Source organism: Pogoniulus pusillus, chromosome 34 (assembly GCF_015220805.1).
Source record: "Pogoniulus pusillus isolate bPogPus1 chromosome 34, bPogPus1.pri, whole genome shotgun sequence".
NCBI classification, from domain to species: Eukaryota; Metazoa; Chordata; class Aves; order Piciformes; family Lybiidae; genus Pogoniulus; species Pogoniulus pusillus.
Genome location: NC_087297.1, coordinates 13,425,674 through 13,436,075, shown reverse-complemented (window position 1 = coordinate 13,436,075; position 10,402 = coordinate 13,425,674). Strand labels below are relative to the sequence as shown.

Below are 10,402 nucleotides of genomic sequence, written 5' to 3'. Positions count from 1 at the left end.
CCTCATCTCTCTCCTGAAGATGCCATCCATGGGCTGCAAGCCCTTGTTGGGCACTTGAGGGGCACCTGTCCTGTCCTCTCCTCCCCACAGTGCCACCGCTGCTTTACTGACCCTCAAGGTAGGACACAAGCTGTGGCAGTGCCCTTGGTGTGCCCAGGAGCAAGTGTGAGGCAGAGGCTTTGTGCAGCACAGCCCTTGGCAGGAACTGTCCCCATCAGCTTCTCCCTGCTAGCAGCAGCCCCTGGCTGAGCAAAGCTGCCCTGAGCTTGAGAGAGTGCCTCAGGGAGCAGAGGCTGAGCCGGGAAGGGCCAGCAGTGAGCAGGACTGGGGCAGCCCAGCAGGCCAAACACACCAGAGAAGTGCAGAAGTTGGGCTGGGGAACACTAGAAGGTACCAGAGCAGTGCTTTTGGTCTGTGTGGCACTGGGGTGTTTGTGTAGCACAGGAGTTCAGTGTCTGCAGACCTGTCACTAGTTCAGAGCCAAGTTCCTGCTCATTCCACAGGGAACTGTCAGACGAGCTCGAGCAGATGAATCCTCTTCCTCTGGCACTGCTAAGGCTATTCTGGTTCCTCCCTGCCATTTGCAATTGCTTCACAGGAAGAGTGATTTAGCTTTTCCTTAGCAGGTTCAGCTCCTGAGCTCCTTTACTCATCTTTTGAAATTCCAGGTCTGGAGATACATAAAGCAGAAAGAAGCATTTGTCCTTGTTTATTCCTCATCAGCCTCTCTTGTCCCCTTCCTTTGGGACAGTCTTTGGGCTGAAATTTCAGTCCCAGTGCTCAAGGCTTATCCCTGCTCATCATCTCTTTGAGCCTTCATCCTGCTTCATGCAGCCTGGGAAATGTGCTGTGGGCAGGAACCCAGCAGAGGTGAAGATGTTTCAATCTGCAGCAGCCAAGGGTTCTTTGAGGCATTTTCTTGTATTCACTGGAGACCTCTCTGTGGTTCTTGCTGGCTGGACAGAGTTATTGTTGCATTCTGAGAGGATGAGTGCTCAAACTGAACCCAAACATTTGTGTAGACATCACCTGGTGGTGGCTCATGAGTTGTTAGTGCTTGCTGGAAGGAAAGTTGCTTGCTCCAGTGTCCCAAGCTGAACACAAAAGGATGCAGGTGTGCAGCTGATGACAAAAAGGTTAGAAATGTAGAAGCCATTTGTGTGGAATTCTCAGAGCCCTCCTCAAGCTCTGTCTCCTTTTTTCTTGGTGCTTCTCCATACTGTGGTGTAAATACCTCTGAAGCAGCAGAATTAGTTCTCTTTCTGTTGAATCTCAATCCTCAGTTGTGTTCTTCCAAAGAGATGCTTGGCTTTGGTATTCCCTTGGTATTCCAGGCACTTGGGCAGTCTCCATGCAATCAGTTGGTGCAGTCTTTCATCTCTGGTCCTTCACACCCTCACGGGACATGGAATGTCCTTCACCTCGCAGGCTCCTCCGGGAAGGCAGCAGCTGGGAGCTGAAGGTGGTAAAATCAGGCAGTTTTGGTTCTAAGCTCTCGTTTCCCTGTGCTTAGGCTTTCATCAGACCTTTGCATCCTTAGCTGGCTTCTTTTGTTTTTCTCCCAACACCTCTTTTACCTCCAGAAATTCAGGGAAGAGAAAGCCATTTTTGTTGTGTGAAGCTTGTGCCTTTCTGAAGCTGGATGGTGATACAAGATGCTGGTATGAACTACTAATGCCTTGAAAACTGATTCAAATGGATACCTGGGGAGATTCTGTTGCTGTTGCTAAGCTCTTTTTTTAAGGTCTGTATGTGCCTGTAATGCCAACCACCAAGCAGGCAAAAAGATCTGAGCCTTTAATAGCAAACATCCAGGAACTGTAGTTCTTTGCCTGCAGTTAGCATCACCCAAACCTTGCTAAGCCTTCTTCTACTTGCCCACAAAAATCTCCTCCTTCTCTTTGCTTGTTCCTTGTTGCTTTGCTTAACATCAGGAAAATAAATAAAGGGGGGGGGGGGGGGGGGGGGGAGAGCTTTTTGAATGCTTTGAATTTAGAGAACATCCAGGAAGAACTTATTGCCAGCAGTGTGAACAATAGCATGACACAGCCTGATTCCTTTATTCTGGGGGGGGGGTTGGAAGCTCAGAGTTTTTTTCACATCTGAAGTTTATCTGATTATGTAAGCTACACCAAACGGCTGAGGGAACACTTCAAAGGGAAGCAGAGCAGTTTCTGTACAGCAGAGCACTTGTGTGTGTGTGCAGATATAAAATGGTGAGGGGGGAATAAAAGAGATGCATTGAATCCAAATTGCAAAACATCTTGATAAGTTACCCAGCTAAAAAGTACCTTCAGTGGATTAAAACCACTTTGGTGTAAAGGCTTCCTTTTTATTTCCCTTTTATTTCCCTTTCCCTGTTTGTTTTTCTTCTTTTTATCTCTCTTTTTCATGCCCCTTTCCCTTCCCTTCCCCTTCCCCTTTCCTCTCCCAAAACAACCATTTATTTTAGGACTGTCCAAGACTTTGGCCTCACAAAGATGAAATATTTCACCAGCTCCAGGCAGAAATCTTTTCTGGATTGTTTGGAGGTTTTGTTAGTTGCATGGAGTGGTTTTGTTGTTATTTTGGGGCAGTTTCCTTGTTGTTTTGGGGTGGCTTTGTTTGACTGGTGTTAATATTTCCACACCTTAGAAGAAAAGGACCAGACTAATCTTCCTAGTAAAGACCTTGAGTTACTCCTGAGTAAATTCAGTTCCTCCCCACTCCACTAGTCTTGATAAAAAGGCTGACAATAGATTTTAGCTCCCCTTCTGCTGAGATCAGGTTGGTGGGGATTCAGGAGAGTATTGATGCTGCCATCCCACAGTACAACTACACATAGAATCATAGAATGGTTTAGGTTGGAAGGGATCTCAAATCTGATCCAGTTCCAACCACCTGCCATAGGCAGGGACACCTCCCACTAGAACAGGTTGCCCAAGGCCTCGTCCAACCTGACCTTAAACACCTCCCTGGACAACCTGTGCCAGTGTCTCACCACCCTCACTGGAAAGAGCTTCCTAACATCCAGTTCCAATCTCCCTTCTCCCAGTTTAAACCCATTTCTCCTTGCCCTGTCATTACACCACCTCCTTTGCCTATGCTTTTGTTGACTCTCCTCAGGCACTTGCCAAGAGCCATCAACCCTCCCTTTGACTTCACTTTGAGCTGACAAATCAAGTTCTTGAGAACTCCTCACAGACTGGAGGTTCTTCACCCTCTTTGCTTTCTCAGCAGCCTTTTGCTTCAGCAGACCATGCAGCATCTTCCTTCTTCTCCGTGGAGCTTTGGCCTGCACCTGGGGTCACACACAAAACAATTTCCTCTAACAGTATCCCACTGACCTTTTTTTTCCCCAGGTGTACATCACCCACCTGGCACACAGATATTACCCAACCAAGGGATCTCTCTAGCCAGTAAGATTGGGACAAGATGATCCTTGAGGTCCTTTCCCACCTATGATTCTGTGATTTTTCTCCCCACTGCCCCAGCCTTGCTGCCCTGCTCTGGACACCTTCCAGCACCTCAACATCTCTTTTGAATGGAGGAGCCCAGAACTGGACACAGCACTCCAGGGGTGTCCTGAGCAGTGCTGAGCACAGGGGCAGAAGAACCTCCCTTGTCCTGCTGCCCACACTGCTCCTGAGCCAGCCCAGGATGCCATTGGCTCTGCTGCCCACCTGGGCACTGCTGCCTCCTCTGCAGCTCCTCTCTGCCAGCACCCCCAGCTCCCTCTCTGCCTGGCTGCTCTCAGCCACTCTGGCCCCAGCCTGTAGTGCTGCTTGGGGTTGTTGTGGCCAAAGTGTAGAACCCTGCCCTTGGCCTTGTTCAGTCTCATCCCATTGTCATCTTGCCCACCTATGCAGCCTGGCCAGGTCCCTCTGCAGGGCTCTGCTACCCTCCAACAGCTCCACAGCTGCTGCTAACTTAGTGCCATCTGCAAACTTACTTACATGAAGGTCCTTAACCATCTGCAGGGCTTGCTCTCAGCAGGGGGCTGCAGGGTGTGATCTGAAGTCAAGACTTCATGTAGGAAAGGATGGAATTCCTCTCCAAACAGATGTTGCCTCCTTCATGCTTCAGGTCTTCATCCAGTGTGTTTAAAGCTTGCTCTTGGTCTTTACAGGGCAGCATCTAGTTGAAAAAAAGAATAAAATTAAATAACCCCCAGGCTTGATAAGACCAAACTTGTGAACATGTCGATGCAGAAAGATCTGAGCAGGCACCTGTGGTTGGTATAAAATCAAAACAGCATGAGAAGATGAGCAAGGCTGAAGTGACTCCTCCTCCTTCTAGGTTAAAAACTCAGGATTTCTGAGGTTTAAATACTTGTGAGCTGAAGCCCTTAGCTGATTTCATCACTTTGACTAAGGTAGAGCATCTGACACTTTAGCTGCTTTAAAACTGAGCAGAAGAAATGCAAAGAAGGAAAACCTCTGATTTTTTTTTTTTTTTGCTCAAGGAATGGATTTCTTCTGACTGATGTTTAGAATCTCTCCAGGAGAGAGATGAGGAACTGGAAATCTTTAAAGTGGGTCAACACCTCACTAATTTTTGCTTTGGCTAGTGGCAGCCACATCACTATTTTCTTCTTTTGTCCAAGAAATATCCTGATTTTGCTAATGTGGTGGAAGCTTTGTCCTTGATTTTTCACGGGCTTCACCCAGGCAGATCACCTGGGAGCATCCATGGCAGGAAAAAAAATCTGGAAGTTCTACTTTCAGTTTTCTTGCCACAGCTGCTCTTCTCTTTACCCACAAATATTAGTAGGCTGAACATATACAGTCTAAAGAAAGAGATAAGGCCCAAAAGCTCTGAATTTGGCTTGCAAAGAGACCATTCTGATGGTGTGAGAGGCTTTTAGGCACTCAATAAAGAATGTCCTCTCCCTGCCTGCTTCATACTCTGCATGTAGAAAAGTCAATCAAATTGCAACTCTTTAAATGGTCCAAACCCACTTTAAATATATCCGAAGTTGGTGAGATCTGAATGGTGTCTGGTGGATAATTTAGGCTGAGAAAACACTGAGCAGGGTGTTTTTACCTGGGGTATGCAGAATAACATCTCTGAGCACTGTGTCATCACTGTCATAACCCTCAGTGGCAGGGAGCAGCTCTGTGTGTTGGATTCCTCCCATGTCCCAAGCACTCTAAAGAGGTTTGCCAAGAATTCTGCAGTCCTCAGCTGGAGCTGCTGAGGAATTAATGCTGTTCCTTGCTTTACTGGCTGCATTCAGCCAGCTCAGTTAAACTGGACATGAGTTACTTGCTGTGAAGAGAATATTTCGTTATTATTACTTAAAGCCTGTGTCAGTGATGGAGTTAACCTTAGGTTCCACTTCAGATACTTTTCTACAAGTGAGAAGTGTGTGTTTAAGCTAATATTATTTAAGGTTCCACCTGTACCACGCTGCCTAATAAACAGAATTTAATAGAGCAGATTAAAATCCACCCTGAGCAGGGAGTTAATTTGGCAGTTTCCTGCTGCTAATCAAATTGTCCTTAAGTTTCCTTTTTCAAATATTTATAGTAACAGCATTTTGCATCTCTCCTCTCTTTTCTGATTGCACAACTTCTCCAGGCAGAGGGTTTTTTTTTAAAGACTACTTCAGATAAATATTTAACATGAAGAGGTGCTGAACTCTGCATACCTACCAGGCTGTTAAAGCAGGCCCCGGTGGTGAGAATTAAATCACGTTAGACAGTAAATTACTATCTCTTATTATCTCACTCCTTGCTTATTGTGGTGATTTATCAATGCCAGCAGAGCTAGGCAATGCAGAGACAAGTTTATGTGAGGTGTAACAATGATTCTTGTGCCATACCGTGGTGGTTGGCTGGTCCAGCCTCCTGCTCTGTGGCAATTGTGCTTGCGCATCGGGACTTGAGGTGCCGCTCGTGGTGGTTCTTCTCTGCGTCTCTTTGTGGAGACGTTGAGGAATGTCCTGCTGCCGAGACAGGGTGCAGGCAGTGGGGAAATGCTGCTTGTGCTGGAGGGATTGCTTTGCAGATCGCTCGACTTACCTGAGCTTGACAGCTTTCTTAGCCACTACCTTGAATGCAGAGAGACAAGTGAAACAGAACAAAATGCTGGCGTTTAACCCACACAATCCCTAAGCTAAATTAAAGGTTTAATTTTCAAAGGGGGCTGGCCCGGGTCTGTAACTGAGTGATAACTTATTGCTCTCTACAAATCCCTGAAAGGAGGCTGGAGCCAGGTGGGGATCAGTCTGTTCTCCAGGGTGACAGGATGAGAGGAAATGGCCTCGAGTTGTGCCTAGGGAGGATTAGCTTGGAACTGAGGAAAAATTTGCTCCCCAAAAGGGTTGTCAAGCCCTGGAATGGGTTGCCCAGCGCAGCGTTGAAGTCTCCATGCCTGATGGGGCTTCAAAGTTCTGTAGACGTGGTGCTGAAGGGCATGGTTTTAGGGTGACGTGGCAGTGCTGGTTTAACTGTTGGACTCACTGATTTTTAAGGTCTCGTCCAGCCTATCCCAACAAACCTCTACCTTTTGAAGCTATTTAAAATTATAAAGCTATTTTCGACTCAGAAGATTGTTTTTAAGTTGTTCCTACTGGGAGATGCTGGAGTTGTGGTGCGAGGGGAGCTGGACGCGGGTTTCGGCTGTATTTGCGCTGCGTGGCCGCCAGAGGGAGGTATAGCGGCGGCAGTGGCGGCCGGGCGGTGGAGGCAGTCCCGGGGCTGGCCTCACACCGCTGCGGTGCCTTCGGGAAAGGGTAATAGCAACAGCAGCAGCGAAGGTGTTTTGGCAGGCATCTGCAGGCTCTAAAGACAGAGGGGGTTGACAGGTGGCACTCTTCCTCTCCTCACCAATAGGGAAACGCCATTGGGTTAAAAGTATAGAACCGTTGGCACTCAACTAGAGCTCACGATCCCACTGCTGCTGCTAAACCACTGCCACTAAACGATGCTCTTCAGCACATGTCTTTTAAACACCTCCGCGGATGGTGATTCCACCACCTCCCTGGGCAGCCACGGCCTGAGAAGCCTTGCTATGAAGAAATAATTTACAACATCCAACCTGAGCCTGCCCCGGCACAGCTTGGGGCTGTTTTCTCTTGCCTCGTCACTAGCCGTATGTGAGAAGAAACAGAACCCCACCTTGCTCAAACCTCTTCTGAGGTAGTCACAGAGGGCACACAAACCAGGCTGCCCCCAGGACAAAATTCTGAGAGTGAGGTTGGTTTCAGAGCAGGAAGGAAAAGAATGAATATTAAATGAGGTTACTTCCAGCCGCCGCCGCCAGACTGTCAATACTCCTGTGGCAGCAGTATGGCAGGGCAAACAAGTGGCTCTGGAAGGCATGGCACATCACTTGGGTCTTCAGCCCTTGCTTCCATCCATTTTTTATGTGCTGCATCAGCAGCAGCACTGTTATTATCAATACTGCAGTTTAGAAAGCAGGAAGGTTCCCTGCCTTTGGAAGCTTTCCAATAGAAAGCTTCATCAATCCCAAAGAAAGTTCCATTTCTTTCCAAGCATTAAGAAATACTTTCAAGGCTACACAGAGAGATTGGCAGTGGCAGCTTCACTTACATAGTTATGCTTCTTTTGCTATGGAATAATGTTTCTAATAAATCTTTAGCATCGATTTTCAAGCAGAACAAAGAAAGTGAGTTGTTGTGGATGTAGTATCTCAGTGCAGGGGTGGTCAGCTAGGAGTTGTAATGCTGCAAACTGTCTGAGTGCTCTAGGTTGCTCAGGACGTGGCATTTAAGAGCCCTCCCTGCTCACTACCTGTGTAAGGGGCAATCTTGGCCACAGTTCATCCTAGTTCCCACACGAGTAGGTGAAGGCTGATGGTTGTCTGTTCTCTGCGTAGCTTCCCTGAGATCCTGTGAAGCTCTGGGTCTTACAAAAGAGATACAAAGAAGTATGATGAAATGATGATAATCTGAGGTTGCATAGATACTTAAATGTGCATATGCTTGCGTAGGTAGAGTGTGTATGTGCAGAGGTATCTCAAAGCAAGGAATGAGAACAGCTCTGCAGCATGCCAGGAGCAAGCAAAGTAGTGGGAGTGACTTGAGCTGGGGGGACAGGATTGAGTAGCCTCTGTGCTTCTTCCGTCTGCTGGCTCACACAAGGATGATTACAAGAGGAGGGAGAGGCTGGAGAAAGGGCAGGAATTGTTCCTTCTATACCCTTGCAGAGAAGGGCAACTGCTCTGATCTGCAATCTGGCAAAACTCCTGCTGCAATTACTGCTGTTTGCCGCACGCAGGAGGAAAGAGTGCAAGGCCCTCTGAGTAGATACGGTTGTTGCTGTTGTTATTCTTGGGAGTATTACTGATCTTCCACTGGTTTGGCTTATACAGTGCTCGAGAGCCTTTGCTGGCTGCAGCCACTGTTTGAGGATGGCCACTGCAGAATTAGGCCGTGGCAGATGGCTGCGGGACAGAGCCTTTGCAGAACCGGCTTCAACCCCAGCTGCTTCAGACAGGGGCTAGGGGTGGATTTGCCGGGGGGATGCTCGGGAGGGGCCCCTACCTGGGGCTGCTGTGGGTACCGTGGCTCAGTCCCTTGCAATGGTGGAAGCAGAGACCGAGTCCTCTCTGCACCACTGCCCTGCCCGCAGCTTCTCGTCCTGCGCTCCAGCCCTGGGATTTTCTTCCTCGGTACTACGGGGCTGTGCCTGCCCGCTCTGGGACCACCGGTCCCGGCGGGCCATGGCGGGAACTCGGTGCCGCCGCCAGCACCAGGGACAGCGCCAGCCCCGGCTCCAGCCCCGCTCCCCGCCCGGCTCCAGCCCCGCTCCCCGCCGCTCCTTTGTTCCGCCACCGGCGAGGCCCCGCTGAACAAAGGCTTCCGCCGCCTCCGGTGCGGGAGGCCCAGCCTTTCCCTTCCCCGCTCACACCGCGGACGTGACCCTGCCGCCACCTCCACCGGAGCCGCATCTCCGGTGCCTCGGCTGCTCATGCACCTACTTTGCCTTCGCGCCGCCCCTCGCACCCTACCCCGCTACCGATTCGGGCTCCTAAATTGATGCCCTGAGCCTTTCGTCGCCTCCTGGCCCCCTCACACAAAGCCGCACATCGCTCCGCTGCCCCCACCCCGTCACCGGCGCAACCTCCGCACGCTCCTGCGCGCATCCACGCTGTCTCTCCACACGTTGCTCTTCTGGAGTGTCCTTTTCTGCCTCCCCCAAATCCGCCCCCCGCGCCTGCACTGCACTATGGCTCTGCCAGCGTGCAGCACAGATTCCGCGGTCCCCCACGCACCGTTTCGCAGTCCCCTGCTTCTTGTCCCTGACATCTGCACATCGCTCCACTGTCGCATCCTTCGTCCCCTGCACAGTGCTTCGCCAGCCCCTGCACAGCGTTCCATTGTCCGCTGCTCCCCGCGCAACGCTCTGCTCCCTTGTGCATCACTTCACTATCCCATCCACCGTCCCCTGCGCACTGCTCCGCTGTACCTTCCGCATTTCTCTGCCGCTCCCTGCGCACCGCTCTGCAGTCCCCTTCGCTGTCTCCTGCTCACCCGTCCGCCGTCCCTGTGCATCACTCCGCTGTCTCCTTCACTGTCCCCTGCACACCACGCCGCGCCTGCATTCCTCGGCTTCCAGCCGAGCCGCGCAAGAGGAGGAGCTGTTACCGAGCGCTCTCCTTCACCACGATGCGCAAAAAACAACCCTCGCGACGGCAGCAGAAGGAAAACGTATTTATTTCCCGTTAATTTACATGATTTAGCCCAGGAAAATGAAAGAAAGAACCCCCCACTACCGTGAGAAGCCACCACGGCTACCACACCGCTCCGGTCTCTCCCCCCACCTTCACGGCCCTGTTACCTGCTGCTGGCAGCTGCCCCATCTCCTCTCGCTCGGGATGTGCCGTTCCATCCGCCGCTGCTCTTAAGTCCTGCTTTCCACCGGCGAGTGCAAGGCTGCCGAGCTCCTTATCGCTTTGTCTCTGCTTTTTATTGTTATTATCTTTAACTGGTCGCTATTAATTTTATTATTCACGTTATTCCTACGTCACCTTCTTAGCAAGATCTTTCCTGCTGCCTGCAGGATCCGCTCTTGGCATTCACCGCGTGCCTTAATTGTATGACATTAAATCAAGGTCCGCTGTGAACACGGAGAGTCAGAACCTTGAAGCGCTCCCTCCCTCTCTCTCTCTCTCTTTCTCTCTCTCTCTCCTCTCTGGAAGCAAGATGACAACTGATCCCCTCCCCCTAAAAAAGCTATTTTCATTCTTCCCTGAAAAAAAAAAAGAAACTAGAAGCAGCCTATGTTCTTTTCGCTCCTTGTCTTGGCCTGGCTTGGGTTGGATGAGATTCACATCTGAGTTTTCCTATTAGCCTGTTTGTTGTTTGCAGTGCTCAAAAAAGCTGTTAAATAAGTATTTAATTGACTTAAAAAAAAAAAATAGGTGTTAAGTGTGTTTTTATCACACACTTCCG

At 49.8% G+C, this 10,402-nt stretch overlaps 1 long non-coding RNA gene across 4 annotated transcripts; it reads right to left on the bottom strand.

Annotated features, from left to right (window-relative positions):
- Positions 1-2,041: 2,041 nt before the first annotated feature.
- LOC135189797 (uncharacterized) lies at positions 2,042-10,052 on the bottom strand. 4 transcript variants are annotated; one of them, XR_010308314.1, is made up of 4 exons: positions 7,740-10,052; positions 5,026-6,034; positions 3,936-4,116; positions 2,042-3,280 (listed from the first exon to the last, which is right to left on the bottom strand). It is a non-coding gene; the product is annotated as an uncharacterized LOC135189797 (long non-coding RNA). The 4 variants fall into 4 exon arrangements; XR_010308313.1 differs by having other exon boundaries at positions 3,936-5,250; positions 5,807-6,034; XR_010308312.1 differs by having other exon boundaries at positions 3,936-6,034; positions 7,740-7,853; positions 9,417-10,052.
- Between the last annotated feature and the right edge of the window lie 350 nt (positions 10,053-10,402).